General features: G+C 41.6%; 1 protein-coding gene across 1 annotated transcript in view; it reads right to left on the bottom strand.

The window, feature by feature from the left end:
* The window catches only part of MGAT5 (alpha-1,6-mannosylglycoprotein 6-beta-N-acetylglucosaminyltransferase), a 114,684-nt gene extending 102,566 nt beyond the window's left edge, over positions 1-12,118 (bottom strand). The window contains exons 1-2 of the mRNA XM_066190355.1: positions 12,042-12,118; positions 574-674 (exon numbers count right to left, since the gene is read on the bottom strand). The gene's annotated coding sequence lies outside the window, so the exon portion shown is untranslated. The remainder of the gene's footprint in view (positions 1-573; positions 675-12,041) is intronic.
* Positions 12,119-16,047: the final 3,929 nt, after the last annotated feature.

The following is a 16,047-nucleotide window of genomic DNA, read 5'->3' as shown; positions in this document are numbered from 1 at the left end:
ACAGCAATTTGTGAACTAAAAGCTAAGTGCAATGAAGAATGAATTTGAAACTGCTATATGTTTGCATATATTCATTATGCACATCACCATATGTCAGGCAGAATCTCTGAAGGTGAATCTCAAACAAGTGATTACCACTGAAGCAACATGATGGAGAGTAAAGTAGACAAGTAATATTTTTAGCTTCATCCTATCTTTGTCCCTAGAGGAAAGCATTCCCTCTAGTGTGGGAAGGGGAGGGGGAAAAAAAAAGCCTAGAAAATTAAAACATGTTTTTTCCCCAACACTAATGACCCATTTTAAACACTCTTATGTAACTCAAAAATGAGATTATATTTGTGTTGTCATGGATTTAATCTTGTATTTTTCAGTCTGAATCATATCAGAAGGTTATTTACCTCACCTGCCTACCACAGTTTTCTGAACTTTCTCACTTTGAGAAATTCAGTCCTCTGTAGCTTTTCAAATCGATTAAATTTTAAAAAAAAGGGGCAAGCCTGGTGAGGTAATTTTGCACTTGTCTGAACTGTACAAGGTTTACACAATCTGAAGCTATGTAATTATGTTAAATACCTTCTACCTTCTTCTTAAATTTTCACCAGTCTTGGAATTCCCCCACGTGTGCTCCTCGGTGTGTTCTCAAGCATGCACGTTGAGCTCTTCCCCCTGCAGTGCTGTGAACACAAGCCAGTTCTTAGAACATGTGGTTTAAACTGAAGCACTGTCATTAAATGAAAAGCTTTTCCAAAAACAAGCAGAAATGGGTCCACTTTGGTAACTGTTCTCTAAAAAGGTCACATAAAACTTCAAATTCACAAATCTCTTTGCCACTCATAGTTGTATGGATGGAAGGGACAAAAAAATGCTCCTTCTAGCAGAAAGTCTTGCTGTGTACCAACTAAAAGCTCCTTCACACATTAGATGGGCATTAATATAAACTGAAAACACCTCCTATGTACAGCAAAATATCCACATATTTGTCAAATATTACCTGAAGAACAGGGATAAGACCTACAATGCAGTTAAGTCAGACTTCCAAGGTCCACTCAAAAACATTAAGCTACTATTTAGGTTACTTCTCCTGCTTTTCAACAGTACAAACACATTATAAACAATATAATGTAAACACGAAGGCTTCCTTCCTTCTTCCTCAAACATTAAAAAAAACCACCTCTAAAAAATACCTCCTAAATAGCCTCCCAAATCCAAATGGTTTCCAGAATCAGAAAGGAAATTCAATAGGCAATATTGTCCATCTCTGGAATGGTGGCAGTGAAAAGCTCTGCATTTTGATCTAACAAGGTTCTTCCTGAAGCCACATTTATATTAGTTAGGTAAATGCACAAGACATAAAATAAACCCACAGACAGGAATACTCATCTATAAATACATACCAAAACCCCTCTACTTTCAGACAATCCATTTGAATATTATTACAATCCAGCAGTTAATGTAAATGCACAAAGCTGCCAAACAGATCACTTACAGCTCTGAGCGGAATGTCAGTGGTCTTAAAACAGTCCTGTAGTACAAGCAGAGAGGAAAACAGGGACCCCTGTACTGCCACTACCACAGATGAATGGATGTCTTTACTGTTTAGTCAAACTTAATGAAGAGAAAAAGATAGGCAGAGACAGAGGAATAGATTTTCTAACATTATGAAAATACCCATTCCTTTCAACTGACAGGGGAATTGTGCTGGCAAACACATCTTAAAAGTTGATACAAAAAGCCTTTCTCTTTCAAACTCTGTATCACTGGGCTGCATTGATTTACCTTTGTAACAGCCAGGATTTGACAGATAACCTGCAAATAACTATTTAAGGCATTATCTTCCCACATTTCAACATCCTGAGCAGTCCATTTGCTGTGTGAGCTACAACCACGAGGGTCCAACACAGCCCACGGCATCCTATCTCACCTCACCCCTGTGTTCCACTGCCTGAGGTGGGGAAATGCGTACTTGAGCCATGTGCATGCAGAGGACATCAGTGGCTCTGACTGCAGGGGGGAGGGACACCAAAACACAACAGCCCCCACTTCAACAGTGGCTGCAAGTGCTCAAGGGAAGTGGGATGGGATAGTGGAAGGTGTCCCAGCCCATGACAGGAATGAGATGCGCCTTACATCCCTTCCAACCCAAACCATTCTGTGATTTTGTGACTAATTCTATTATTAGGTCTGGTCTTAAAGAGAAGAACAGCTCAAGCTACTAGCCTGACGAAAGAAAGAATCGATGTTTTCAATAACATTTTCCTCTGCATTTCAGAGGAATATAATATTTCTTTCTGCAGCTTTTATTGCTTAATAGTTTTCAACTTAGGCTGTTATTTTAACAATGAGAAAAGTAATTTCCTACAGTTTGGACTCCACATATGACTTGAGGATCAGGACTGAAAGAAGCAGCTTAATTACAAAGTGACAATAATTAGCATGGAATTATGGGATATTTCAGAATTTTAAAAGTTGTCTAAATTAAGATTTATTTGCTGCCTTGCTCTGCTCAGCTTTCCTACATTCTAACAGACCACTGAGACAATATAAAGTATCAAACTTACATTTTCTCCATAATATTTTCATTTGTTTATCCTGACTAGCTTTTTTTGGGAGGTATAATGATAGCCTTAGACGAGATTCCTACACAAACATTTGTAATAATCAAGCCAAATATGTTATTCCAAAAATATATTGACTATATTAACAAAAACATGGAAGATAATTCTGGGGCAAATCATCCCAAGGGAAAAAAAAAATCTGTAGACCAGGACAAATTACTGGACATTCATGGATTACCCAGTTTTTCAGTGTGCTACTTTCATTTTCTGTGAATTCAAAGCTTGAGCAACATGTGCAGTGAGTGAGACCTTCAGTAAAAACACCCTCAATGATTACAGAGATCCTGAGGTCACTTGAAAAAGCTTCATCAGAAAAAAAACCCAAAAAACAACCCAAAACACCATAAACAACTCACAAGAAAGGAGATCTGTGTATGGCAGAGGTATTGTTGTGACAAAAAAAAAAAAAATGCTGTGACAAAAAAAAAAAGATGCAAGATGAACCGGCCTTCTGAAGGCTTGAAATCAATGCTTGAAATCATCTGTTTTTATAAATAGGTAATAAGGAACCCAGCAGAAAGGTACAAGATGAACTAGAACCTATTATTAGCTGATTACAACAAAGATTCAGCACAACTGCAAATAAACTGTTCAGAGACTTCATCAACTGTGTCTTAATTGTACAGAAAAAAAAAAAAAATCCATCCAGGCTGGTCCAATGGATGAAGCAGGATGAGTGGGTCCTCTTCTAGTCAATTCAAGAAGTCAAGGAGTTTAGCAAATAAGGACATTTCCTAACTGGTTTAGTAAAAAAAAAAAAAAATTAGGTTATAGAAACTGAAAAAGAATTTCAGAAGAACACTTTGTGGAATGGGAAGGAATGCATGAGGGAAAGCTTATGTGTAATGTGCCTCAAAAAATTTCAAGTCACGGGGTGAAATCGCATCCTTAAAAATGAAAAGTTTGGAGTAAAAAGGCAAAAGCAATTCAGAAGTCTGCATGAAGATAGAAATCATGCTGTTTATACAAGCACAGCAGGGGATACAGAAAGCCCTCCTCACACAGAACTGAAAGCCCACAACACCAAACCCAAATTATGCATACTTAGACTTAGAGATTCCCATGACATCCTAAATAAATTTTAATAAAGGAAATAAAGACCTGAACACCAGGGTAAACTGGACAATGGTTAGCACTGCGCTGAGGCACACCCACAACACTAGTGGGAGTGTATTAGCAAAAGAAAAAGAAGTATAAAAATAACATTTGACAGATTTCTTTCTCTGTTTGTCAAATACAAGGATGACAGAGCTGCTCAGCACAAAATAAAAAATGAGAAGGCTTTAATTCTACATTTTTGTGGCCTAGACAAACATCTTTATCCTGAGCAATGGGCTTGATCCCCATAGTACAGGCAAGGTAGACACTGTAAGGTTCCTACAGTAATTTCTGCCAAACTACAAAGCTGCATCAGCAGCCTTTTTAATTAAATGTCAAATTTTAGTTAAAGAATAAGGTGGGTGGCATACTTAAAAATATTCTGTAGCTTGTTAAAGGGCACACCTTCCTTTAAAAACTCTTTTCATAATGCAAGGCAAAAATCAATAGTGTGAATTCTGAGTTGTACATCAGGAATTTATACAGTGAAGGGGCTTTTTTGTTTGTTTGTTTTTAAATTTGGATAAACAAACATCAAAATGTATATTGATAGTAGGCAACGGAGTTCAGGTTTGCCATATGCACCATGAACAATACTCAAGGGTAGAACAGACTTGAGGTACAAACAACAGTCCGAATAGAGCCCAAGAAAATTCTACCAAACCAGAGTGCTAATGGTGCATAGGGAAAAAATCCATTCTTTAAGTACGTGGGATAAAGAAAACTTGCACTTCAAATGTAGGGAAAAAATAACCCCTGCTTCTTAACATTTTTTTAAACCCCAAGTAATGAGAAAACAGATTCTTCAGATCTTTATCTAACCTGCTTCTTAAGTCCAAAAAAAGCAAAATTGATGTAGACCACTTTTCCACAAGTAGTTAAACGACAATACTGTTTTTCAAGCGCAGCTTTTTAAAGATGAAACTTTTTGCCACTTGTAAGGCTCACAGTTTTCTTTGCTCCAGAAGTGGCCACATGCATGCCAGTACCTCAGAGTGTAAGAAAGTGTTCCTAGACATGTTATAAGTAACTCAGCAGTGGCATTCTGTGACATTACACAGTGCAAAAGCTATGCAGCTGGTGCATATGGAAACCACGACGCCAGGAAATGAATCAAGGTACAAGGACTTTAATAGAAGCTGAACAGAAGCTAAACCTGTTACAAGCTTTTGCTCTGTATCAGCCAGTACAGCCCTCAAAGGGAAGTTTAAGTGTACACTTGGGCCTCATTGTGCTGGTTCCATTATACAGAGGCAGAGGTTTAAGTAGCATCAACTCAAAAAGAGCTTAAGTAATCTGCAATGTGCCTTTCACAGCGGCACAGAACTTCACCCACTGTGGTTAAACTCTCCTTACCTCACTGTAAAGATGCAGTTCTTTCACCACAGACCTGCGGCTACACTGAATCCCTGCTGGTAACAAATCATCAGTGCTGCAACAACTGCTCCTTTACCAGACACATTCCGGAGCCGGATTGGATCAACTACTGAACAGGAATTCCAAACTTACAGTGGGAAAGTATTATTTCCACAGAACTTCATCTCTGATGCAAGTATGCAGAAATTTGTAATGGAAACTAAGCCCTCAAGCATCTTCCAGCCTGAAGTTCCTCCTTGCTCCTTCAAATATTCTCTAACTTACCTGGGGGAGAAATTTGCCATGATGGGTCAGGTGAAAGTTACTGTAACCTTTTCCGCAAAGGCACCATGAATCATCCCATTAAATTATCAATCCAGAACCCAAGGGGAGTCACTTCAGACACTCAAAGACTTCACAAAGATTCACAGCTGTGACCAAAACCTGGTAACAAAAAAGCTGCCTGAGCGGCCTGAAACCACCAGGATGTAGATTCAGGAATAGGTCAAATCACTTTTTGAAACCGAACACTCCTGCAACTTGGTTTCATTTCTCACATCATTAATACAGTCAGAAGTTTTTATTTTTACTGATTGTTCAATTTCTTGAACTGAGGAATGCAGAGCTACTGAAAGAACTCAGGGAAAGTATTTCAACAAGAACTACACCTTGTCTATAAGGAGCACAGTTTATCTTTGTCTTTTAAGAGCAGCTAAGCTATCAAAAGAAAGAAAAATATTTTTACTATTATTGTTGATTTATAAACAAACTCTACTGGTATTTAAGAAAATGTCTATTTAAAATAACAAGCTAATGTTTTATTTTAAGCTACAACCATAACCATATTTAAAATATAACCATAAAACATGGCAACTGGATTACAAGCTCTTAAAGTTAGACTAACTATTCAAAACTGGCTAATTTAATCTGTAGTAAAATAGCTGTTAGCTTTAGCAGAAAAGCCACTAGCAGCATTCTTCTCCTGCATGCTTTTTTGCAGTCTAGTAAAAGAAAAGTAGCTGCATAACACAAAGAGACGTGAAGTGTAAACAGAATGATACTGCATTTCACCACGTTCTTGGAGGATCAATAATCCTGACAGGGAAACTGCATTTCACGAAAAGAAATACAGGGAAGCAAACTGCTCATTTTTACAAGAACTTAGAAAACCAAAACAGTGTGCTAAGGGATTGATTGGAACAAGGTAGCAATGTGGTCAAATATCCTGCGAAACCTAGGCTGAAGTCTGAGTCTTTCTTTACTGCTCTACAGTGTGTTCCACACCCTTTCTTCCTGCACTGTCAGATCAAACCTGCACAGGGAGAAGCAAACTCTAAGAAAAAGGAAATGAACTGGAATGCCTGATACAGAGGTGTAGTGGTGCAGCATGAAACTTTCTTGAGCAACTTGGAGCTGGTATTTTCACTCTTCTAAATCGATAATATAGAAAATTAAGTCATTGCACAAACTGTACTTGAACTGGGCCTATCAAGAAAGACCCATAGAAATTACTTAAGAAGCAATTACATAAGCTTGTTAGAAGGTAGGTTGTCTGTTCAAGGATTTTTATTATCAATACTACACCAATTTTCAAATGCACTGAATGAAGGAGTTATGTATATTTTTAACTCATGTACACTATGCAGACAAGGTTTATGTGTCTCATGAAATGTTTCAGGTAGTACATCTTCAATCAAAATACATTTTATGCTTCATTTTACAAAAAAAGAAGGTCAAAATAGAAGACAAAATACCAGTTTAGTTATGTGGGTCTTTAAATACTTGAAATTGTCTTCCAGGTATATCACATGCATTCTGCAGAGTTCAAAAACTGCATTGAAGCTGCATTGAACAGTAACAGTTCTCTGCAGAAAAGGATCAAACAGTGTGAAAGGGTGAGAACAGGATTAAAAAAAAAGAGAGAGGTGAGGGATAAGACACAGCATTTCAAACTCAAGAGAACTACTGCCCAAGGGAATATATGCCAATACGAAAGATCCTTATTAGTAAAACAGCAAAGATGTGTCAATCCACTCTGGTCACACATACTGTAGACAAGAGGACTATGACACTGCGTGGCAGAATCCAAGTGTTCAGTATCTTCCAAAGGTCAAAAACCATTCAGTCCACAAAACAATCTCGGGCAGGAATTCACTGCAGTTTGTACCTTTTGAGATAACACAGAATCAAAAAATCTCTTAGTTGGAAAAGGTACTTGAGATCATCAAGTCCAAGGGTCTAGAAGTCTTTTAAATACCCCCAGGGATGCTGACTGAGCCCTGGGCAGCCTGTTCCAAAGCCTGACAACCCTTTTGGTGAAGGAGTTTTACCTAGCATGCAATCTATTACTTGATTAGTAGCTGTCTGAGAATGCCTTGCTAGGACCTCAACGGAGGTTAAATAAAAAGCTGAACCTGTCACGGTGCACATAGGAAGGGAGGAACACAACCCTAACAGGCAACGGGAAACAAGCAGCAATAACTTCATTACCTAACTCTAACAAGAGTGGAGAAAAAAAAAGCTTTTAGTTTTGAAACTATTCTAGGGAAACACAACCACAAGGAATATATTGTATGTCAAAGATTATACATAAAGAAATGTAACAAACTACATGAGTCATGAGCAACAACCAATAAAAGTAAAATCAGGTTCAGCCTGCTATTGTAATCTAGGGAAATCCTTTTGTCTAAAGGACAAGGTCAAAAGAGGGGGTTGATCACTTTCTAAGATTACAGGATTTTATCAGGATATAAAAATCAGTAAGACAAATGTCAGCAGGTTAGACTAATAATCAAGGTTAAACAGTTTGGAATGCCTGTGGGATATCTGAAAAAATACAGTTAGCCAAGAGGAATAAGAGGTCCTTGTGAGACTCAAAAGGCCAGGATCACAGGATTCTTAACTCATACAAATCATAAATAATAAATCAAATGAATCACAGCGTTGACTTAAGCTTTCCTCGTGAAAAGGACTTCGCTATTTAGAGTACTGCAAGAGGGAATCCCTGTCCCCCGAAGTATTTCCTCCTTGTACTTTCACTGCAGTGTCTCCCCAGTACACAGACTGGCACACAGGTACGAAATCTCTTTAGCAGAAGTTTCTAAAAGAAATAGCTGCATCACGGCCTGAGCGCACGCACAGACCTTGGGCTTGAAGGATTGACCTGATTAAAGCAGACAGGAATTCTCCTTGTGGGAAGGTAAGAACAAAACCCCACAAAGCATCTCAAGACAGCAGAACTATTCCAGCTTGAGTAAAAGAAGAAGGCTATCCACTCTGATAAAAGTCTGCATGGCCACAGAAAGCCATTGCCTCATCTGGAGGCTGTGTCAGCAGTTGTGTCATTTCTTCATCATTATGGTGGCTCCTCCTCAAATGACATCCACTTTAGGAAGCCTCTGTCATTATGCAAACCTCTCCACTGAACTAGCCTAAGTCTGCGCTAAACTCTACTCACCCTCTCTCGGAAGCCATAAATTACAGTAAGTTATCTGCTCACAGGAACAAGCAAGAAATAGTAAAAAACAAAATAGGGTCAAAAGCAGTGGGAATCAAGCCACTACCAAAATACGATCTGAGTGAGAATTATACCTCAGAGAAATTATACTTCATTACATTATAGGTCTCAGCTCTTCAAGAAATGAAAGTTTAATAGATAAGGAATCCTTCAAAACTTCAATATTCTATGCCAATAGTAGGAGTCTTACAGAGGAAAACAAGAGGGTTTTGAGTGTGCTGGCATACAGAGGTTTGCAAATACAAAATTTCACTTTTTCTTCTGAAGTATGGAAGATTAATTAACTTTTGGTGTTCTGGGTTTTTTTAAGTTCATGCGTGTATGTGGTACATGAAATACAGAGATGCACAAATATTAACTTGGCAAAAGCAGAAAGGAATAAAGAATGACCTTATTTCACTCCAAACAGTTTAGAATTTTTTTGAAATTGAAGATGCAGTAATAGCAAAACTGCTTGATTCCTGAAAGGGTTTCCACTCATCAGATTCCCAGCTGATTAGCACTGTGCAGCATGTTCATTTCCTCAGCAGATGCTTCCGATGTTTTTCACCAAGAATTGCTGCTGGAGTTCCTGGTTCCAAAACAGACTAAGCAAAAGAGCTCTGCAGACACTTTGGGAATGATGTGAAGTAAGTTTAAAACACTATCAAAACCTGGCATTTTGATATTCATCAGTGTATTTCTTTCCACCATCTACTTAAGAGACTGAGCAAACACTAAGTCAGACAAGCTATTGGCAAATAACCATCATGTTTGCCACTGGATCTCCCTCAGGACTGCTTTTCCTAACAAAAAACCTAAACTAATTCTCCCATTCTCTCATAAAACACCAAGTCTCCTTTAGATCTCAATCTTCTCACGACATGAACACTGCATTCACATAAGCCTACAAAACACCCACCACACAGCTAATGATACCTGCTAGGGGCAGTTAATGCCAATGGCTCCTGAAGCTCTATTAAAATTTCGGAGCCAAGATGAGGAATGAAACCGCATGCTAACCTATTTTACTCAACAGAAGCAAAAGCACAGTGAACCTGTTAGATGATGGCAGCATACAATGCCAGAAACATAACCCAGCAAATGAAATTAAAAAAAAAATTCAAACTTGAAAGGAAAGGAATGGTGCTAATAAAATTCCAAGTATTATCTGAAGCATAGACATTAACAATACAAAGCTTTCTTTTTCTTCTTTATACAAGGGAACAAAGGGAATCCGGTTGGAGGGAGATGACTTAAAACTGGAGAGCAATTGTCTTTATTCTAAGTAATTTTAAGAAATCAGAATGCTTCATTATTTTGCCAGATTCCATTTCATGAAGCAGATTAAGGATTTTACATGATTTTCACCCGGTGTTGCTGGCTGCTTCCCAAGTTTTAGGCAGTCTAGTTTGGGGAGCTTAGACAACCTGATCTTCTTATATTCAGCATTCAAACACTTTGTCTTTCAGCATCTTTTCAGTCCAGGCTGTATAAGCTGCCTTCCTCCGGGACAGCAAGTTGGATTTATCACCCAGAAAAGAGGAAGCATATGTTCTTATTTAATCCTTATTCTGTTCGTACAAAATAAATCCATATTCTACATAAAAGCAACAGAAAACAGTCTGCATATGTTAAATCATGAAGAAAAGACATTTCTTTCAGTAAACATACTGCTCCACGGGCCATTCTAAGAGTAAAGTCCTCCCTACATCTCAGATAAGCAAAGAATAGAAAGCAGAAGTGAAAGTATGAAAAAACAAAACCCCAACCAAAAACCACCAGAAAAAAAGGTGAAAGGTTTTTCCCCTAATTTTAGGCTTGGTACAACCAGCAGTAATTATGTGAACCATGGGTGCTGCAGTAAGCAGGGTTTCTCATGAAGTACAGTCAGAGTCATTACACAGAGATCAAGAAAGAAAAAAGTAAATCACCCAGTCAGACTAAATTGAACTTTGCGTCCCCAGGCAAAATTGTTTCAATAGTATAGAAACCAAGAACTAACCAGTTCTTCTTTTTTTTTTTGAAAGCCTTTTATGAAATGCCAAAATTATTCTGAAAGAACTGAGATCACCTCATTGATTCAGGAGCAAAGACATATCCCCAGCCTGGAAACAACTTTAAACGCTGTCCTCCTGAGGACAAAGATTATTAGCAGATGAGTACCAGCGACTCCCTCCACCCTACCGGCATTTTTACACACAAAGCTGTTTGCTGAGATAAAGCACTTGCACAGCACTAAGTCAAAATTCATTCCTGTTTTAGGATTATGAGTCATGCTGTTGAAAAAGCCATCATACTATTTCATGGGGACAAGGCGACAGAGCTTTTCGGACAAATAAGACTGTATAATAACATGAATCTCAGGAGTGAGCCTTCATTTAAAGAGTGTTCTATTCTTGCTGCAGTTATCAAGAGAGACTGATGTAACAAGACCTAGTGCAAGAATCGAGAATTCATTTTCTCAGGCTTGCTGACCCTAATGCCAGAAGGAAAAATATGCTCTCAAAAGATGAGACTGACATTGTACCGTATCTGGAAAAGATGGAACCTACACACTCTTGACAGTGGGGAAAGCCTCTACCAAGACTTACTTCCTCAAAACTGAGTGACATTTATTTTTCCCCTAAATATGCTAAAAAGTAACTTCGCATTAGACAGCTGCCGAAACTCAAGAAAAAACAATGCAATGCTTGTTCAGTGTAGGTCCGCGCACCTATGCAATCACATCAGGTCAGTCAGCGCCTTTGACAGAAACCCTCAAACCACAAGGTGATTGTTGATGTGTAAGAAATACCTAAGCTGGCAGTTAAAAAGCACTGGTTTTTCCAATACAAATCTCAATGCACCTCTGGCACAAAGAAAAAAAAAAGAAAAAAGAAAAAAATAAAGTAGTAGATATGGCAGCCCAAGGCACATTTGGCACCGAGATGACAGCTTTCAGGAACCTTTTTCTCAAATTCACTTCCTAGAGGTTTACAAAGCATTGGAGAGGGAACAAAACCAGCAAACCGGGTGGAACCGAGAGCTTGTAAATGGCATCGTAAGGGGGAGATTTCAAGAGACTCTCGCCCGACATTCACCCTCCCACCCGCGCCACCGCCACCCGCGCTCGCTGAAGCCTCCCCGCGCCGCTCCGAGCGCCCGGGGCCGCCCCGTCCCCGCGGCCACCGCCCGGCCCGGCCGGCCCGGGGGGCCCCGCCGCTCCCCCCGCCGCGGAAGGTCGTTCCGCAAGGTGACGGGGGCGACCGGGCCGCGGCCGGGACGGGCCCCGCGGCTCCGGGGCGGCCGCTCGGCGTTCCCCCCCATCCCCGCATCCCTCCCGCTCCGCGCCCACCGCCGCGCCCGGGCGGGCGGGGGCGATGCCGCCGGGGCGGGGAGGGGGTGTCGGCGGGCGGCCCCCCCACGCTCGGCGGCAGCGACCCCCGCAGCGGGGCCGGGTTGGGCGCGCCGGAGGAGCCCCGGTGCCGCCTCACCTGTCCGGGCGGCGCGCAGGTCCCCGCGCCGGGCGGAGCGCGGCGCAGCGCCCATGGCCGAGCGCGGGCGGAGGCGCGGCCGCGCCGCCGGGGGACGGGCCAGGCGGGGGCGGGCGGCGCCGGGGAGCGTCTGCAAAGTGCCGACCGCGCACGGGGGCGCAGCGCAGCGCGGCGCGGCGCGGCGGGGCGGGCGGGCTGAGCGAGGAGGGCGGGGCGGGGGAGCGCGCGCGGCCGGAAGCGCCTGTGACAGGGCCAGGCAGAGCGAGGGAGTGTGTGCAAAGTGCGCGCCCGGGCGCGGAGCGCGCGGGGCGGCCGTGAGGGAGAACCGCCCGGGCGGGGGCCGCGGCCGCGGGTGCGGGCACTGTCACGGCCGCCGCCCGCCGTGGGGAGTGTGCGGAGGCGGTTCCCGGCCTCTGCATCCCCGGGCTCGTCCCCCTCCCGCGAGGGTCTCCCTCGGCAAACCCGTCAGGCCCGCCGCTGGCAGCAGTGCGGCTTTGCCCGCCCTGAGCGGACGCTTTCCACCAGCCAACACGTTTCCTCAGCATTAGAAACAGGTATTAGTGTCTGTTCAGCCGCTTAGGCTGTCTTTAAAACACGCTCTACACGCTACCAGAAGTTCGCTCCTGAGAGCCATTAGCGCAGAGGACGCTGGTGTGTTTTTGCAGCGAGGGGATGACGGTGTTCTGGAGCGGCGAGCCAGCCTCCCGTTTAGCTCCGCTTCGGAATGGTCTGTTTCCCGCAGCCCGCGCTAGGGCTCGTGGAGGCTGGGTGACATCTCGTGGCCGATCCTGCTCTTCTGTATGGATACTGCCTTCTTTCATAAAGGACAACATCAAAGTAAAAAACTGTTTCTGGTTACCTCCACATAATATATATTAAAGAAACATAAACCGTAGGTTATAATAAGATGCAGATCTCTGATCAATATCTGTTGCAATATTTATTACATGCCTTGAAGCATCAGGAAATGGTTACAAAATATTAAAAAAAAATCAAGTAAATGGCTATGGTTTTGGCAACAATGGACAAAAATCCCTGCTGGTGTTTGCTGCCACTCCTCTGGGACTTCTCCACCCAGGACGGAAAATGATGATGCTGCAATGCATGCTGAAGGATGCTCGTCTGCACCCACAGGCATCTGCAATAACGCTGGGTACTTTGGAGTTTGGCTTTTCACCCAGCTTTGTGCCGTGTTCCTGCGTAGAAAAGCTCACTGGCACTTAATGGGAGGTCAGGGATTTGGAAACTTTATGAGGCACTGAATGATCAACCTTAGACAACCTTCTGTGTAAGATGGGGAACTTCTTAAATGATCTGCTGTGGTTTGTGGAATGGGCTGGCATCACAGGGAAACAAAGCAGGTGAAACAACAGCAACTACAGCACTTTCAGTCTTTCCCATTTATTATGGTTTTAATTTGTAAAGCTCATATACCGGAGCTGACTTAACACTGCAGTCACTTTTGAGTTTGATATATTCTTATATAGAAATATTATACAACAGTGGTCTCCTAGCAGAGCTCTTCCCAAAGGGAACAGTAGCCCTTACTGGATGGTACAGGATGGTACACTACATATTTCACAGTATTTATATCTGACATAGCTAAATGAAAAAAATATGGCAGTTATGAGAAAATTACATGCCTTGATTAGGGAAGTGAAAACTGCATAGGTGAACGGGCTCCCTGCTCAAGGGGTGTTCCTTGAGAAGGTTTGGAAATGTTGGATTCTTGGATCATAGAGAACAAAAGACTGAAAGAAGAGGGAACATAACCCTCTGCAGCACTGAGTGTATCAGGAGAATCTGAACTGACCACTAACATGTTTATTCCTCATTTAGTGTGGGACAAGTAGGCCACCCATTACTCACATTTAGCTCTTCCAGGCCTGTCCCACATTGAGTGTTCCACCCATCTGCTTGCTCATTCCCTCACCATGGGAAGGGAGTGGGTGGAGGCCCCAGGAGAGGTTGATTAGGACCATTAGGGCCTCTTGCTGCAATCGGGGCCCTGGGTCTCATCTTGCCTGTTTGCATCTCTTCAGGACTCCATGTGCTGATCCCCTGACCCTTGGTGCAAGGAGGAATCATCACAGAAATCATTAAAGTGATTAAAGAAGATGGTTGATACATCTGTTGGTTGTGTGAAACCCCCAAAATGTTGTATAAAGCTGGGACTGTGCATCTCAGCTGTACCTGTTGCTGAGAACTTTTGGGTTACTGTGAGGACTGTGTTTTCACGAGGGAAACAATTATATTCTGGTAGAGACATTCAATGGATCATCTATTGACAGTTTTCCTGTTCAATTTTGTGTCCAAAACTTGCAGGTACAGCCCTGCCCTGAGTGGATGGCAAAACCTCCTTGGTGTGATTGTGTGCCAGTCACAGCTTTGGAATCACAGAGAACTGGGGCAGCTGAGGCACAGTCACATCTGTACTGACTTCAGCTTGCTTGCTGTGCACTCAGCATAAAAGGACAGGAATAATCTTGAGCAGATGTTGAACACAGTTGGGACTGTCTGTGTTGTGGGACCAATTCTTTGGCACTTCTCTGCACTGAATTTCAGAGAATTCTGGTTCTGGAGCAGCAGTAGATGATAACATAAAACATAAATGCACAGAAATCACCAGTGCTAACTCCAGAATTGCTTAATGTTACCTTTAAAGTAGCATACTTGTTGAGTTTTCCATCTCAATTTGTTCAAATAGTAAACTACTGTAAGGTGGAGAAACGTGATTAGAACACAGAACAACTCTGGGATTATTCACAGGCAATACCTTCATGAGCCTTTCCCTTAGGAAGTACATGTCAGACGTGTTCCATTTTGACTTGTAACACTGTGTAACAAAATTACAGCACACACATAAAATATAGTTTGCCTTTCATAATAGCCGAATCTGTTATTATGAATTATATATTATTATTAGAGAATATAGATAGAGAAAATATTATAGATATAGAAATCTCTTCCTTGTGAGGGGGACTACATGCAGCATTCCTGCCTCTGTTGTGGTTCATTGCCCCTCTATTGTGTCAGACGCAGTGTTACATCTCGTTATACTTGTATGACCACTGCAATAAAGCACTTGGCATACACACAAGAGAGAATCTGCTTTATAATCTGTACCTCCTTCAAAGCCCTGTTGCCTGGTTTCTGGAAGGACTCCATCCCTCTATGTAGGATTTCGTCCCTTCTTTTATAACCCTTCCAAAAGCTCCTCTGAATAAAGGGTTCTTGGCTTTGCAGACACTAAGCGGACTCTTTGGTGGTAGGCTGAGTATTGTATTAATAACGTTGGACATGACTTCAAAACAAAAAAAGGAGAAGAGGAAAAATAAAATTTGAACCAGCGATAAGATAAAAAAGACCTTCCTGAAAAGTATCTTTGTCTATTCTTTGCTAAACAAAGTAATCATGCTTGAGGATTCCAAGATATGCTTTTAAAGCTTTCTGTTTGATGTCTACCTCAGCTTTATTGATGGAATTGATTTTACCACAAAATGATAACTGACTCAAACAACTGTGCTAGAGATCAGAAAACTCATATGTTCTTGTTCAAGAGTGTATCTTGCTTTTTTGTTTGATTGCTCTGATTTCTCAGGACCTCATGTATTCTTTTTGAAATGCAGTACAATACAATTCTGAGAAGCTGAAGCACTATTCAATCCTACTAATATTCTGATCACAAAGCGAAATCTTGAAGAGTCACACTCTCTCTTCTTAGTCACAATTTGAAGTTGCTGTCGAATAACCTTGGTTTAACTCTGATTAAATATCAGAAGAGTAGGTAATAAAAATGTTCCTGTCCTTCTCCCGTAATCAGACAACTGCCCTGTTTTTTAACATAAGACTTTGTAGTTAGGATTTAACTGTATCCTTCCCACAAAGTTCTTATGGATTGGAAAAAGTCAGGTTTTTTAAAGGTATTATAAACTCTACTCAGCTAAAAACAAACACGCACACTAAAAACCAAACTTGATCCTCCCCAAACACCCATAAATTATTC

The sequence above is a fragment of the Chamaea fasciata genome, unplaced genomic scaffold (genome assembly GCF_029207755.1).
Source record: "Chamaea fasciata isolate MVZ Bird 193981 ecotype frontalis unplaced genomic scaffold, bChaFas1.0.hap1 SCAF_8, whole genome shotgun sequence".
In the NCBI taxonomy this organism is placed as follows: domain Eukaryota; kingdom Metazoa; phylum Chordata; class Aves; order Passeriformes; family Sylviidae; genus Chamaea; species Chamaea fasciata.
The sequence above is the reverse complement of the archived record's forward strand: the minus strand, read 5'-3'. Positions and strand labels throughout refer to the sequence as shown.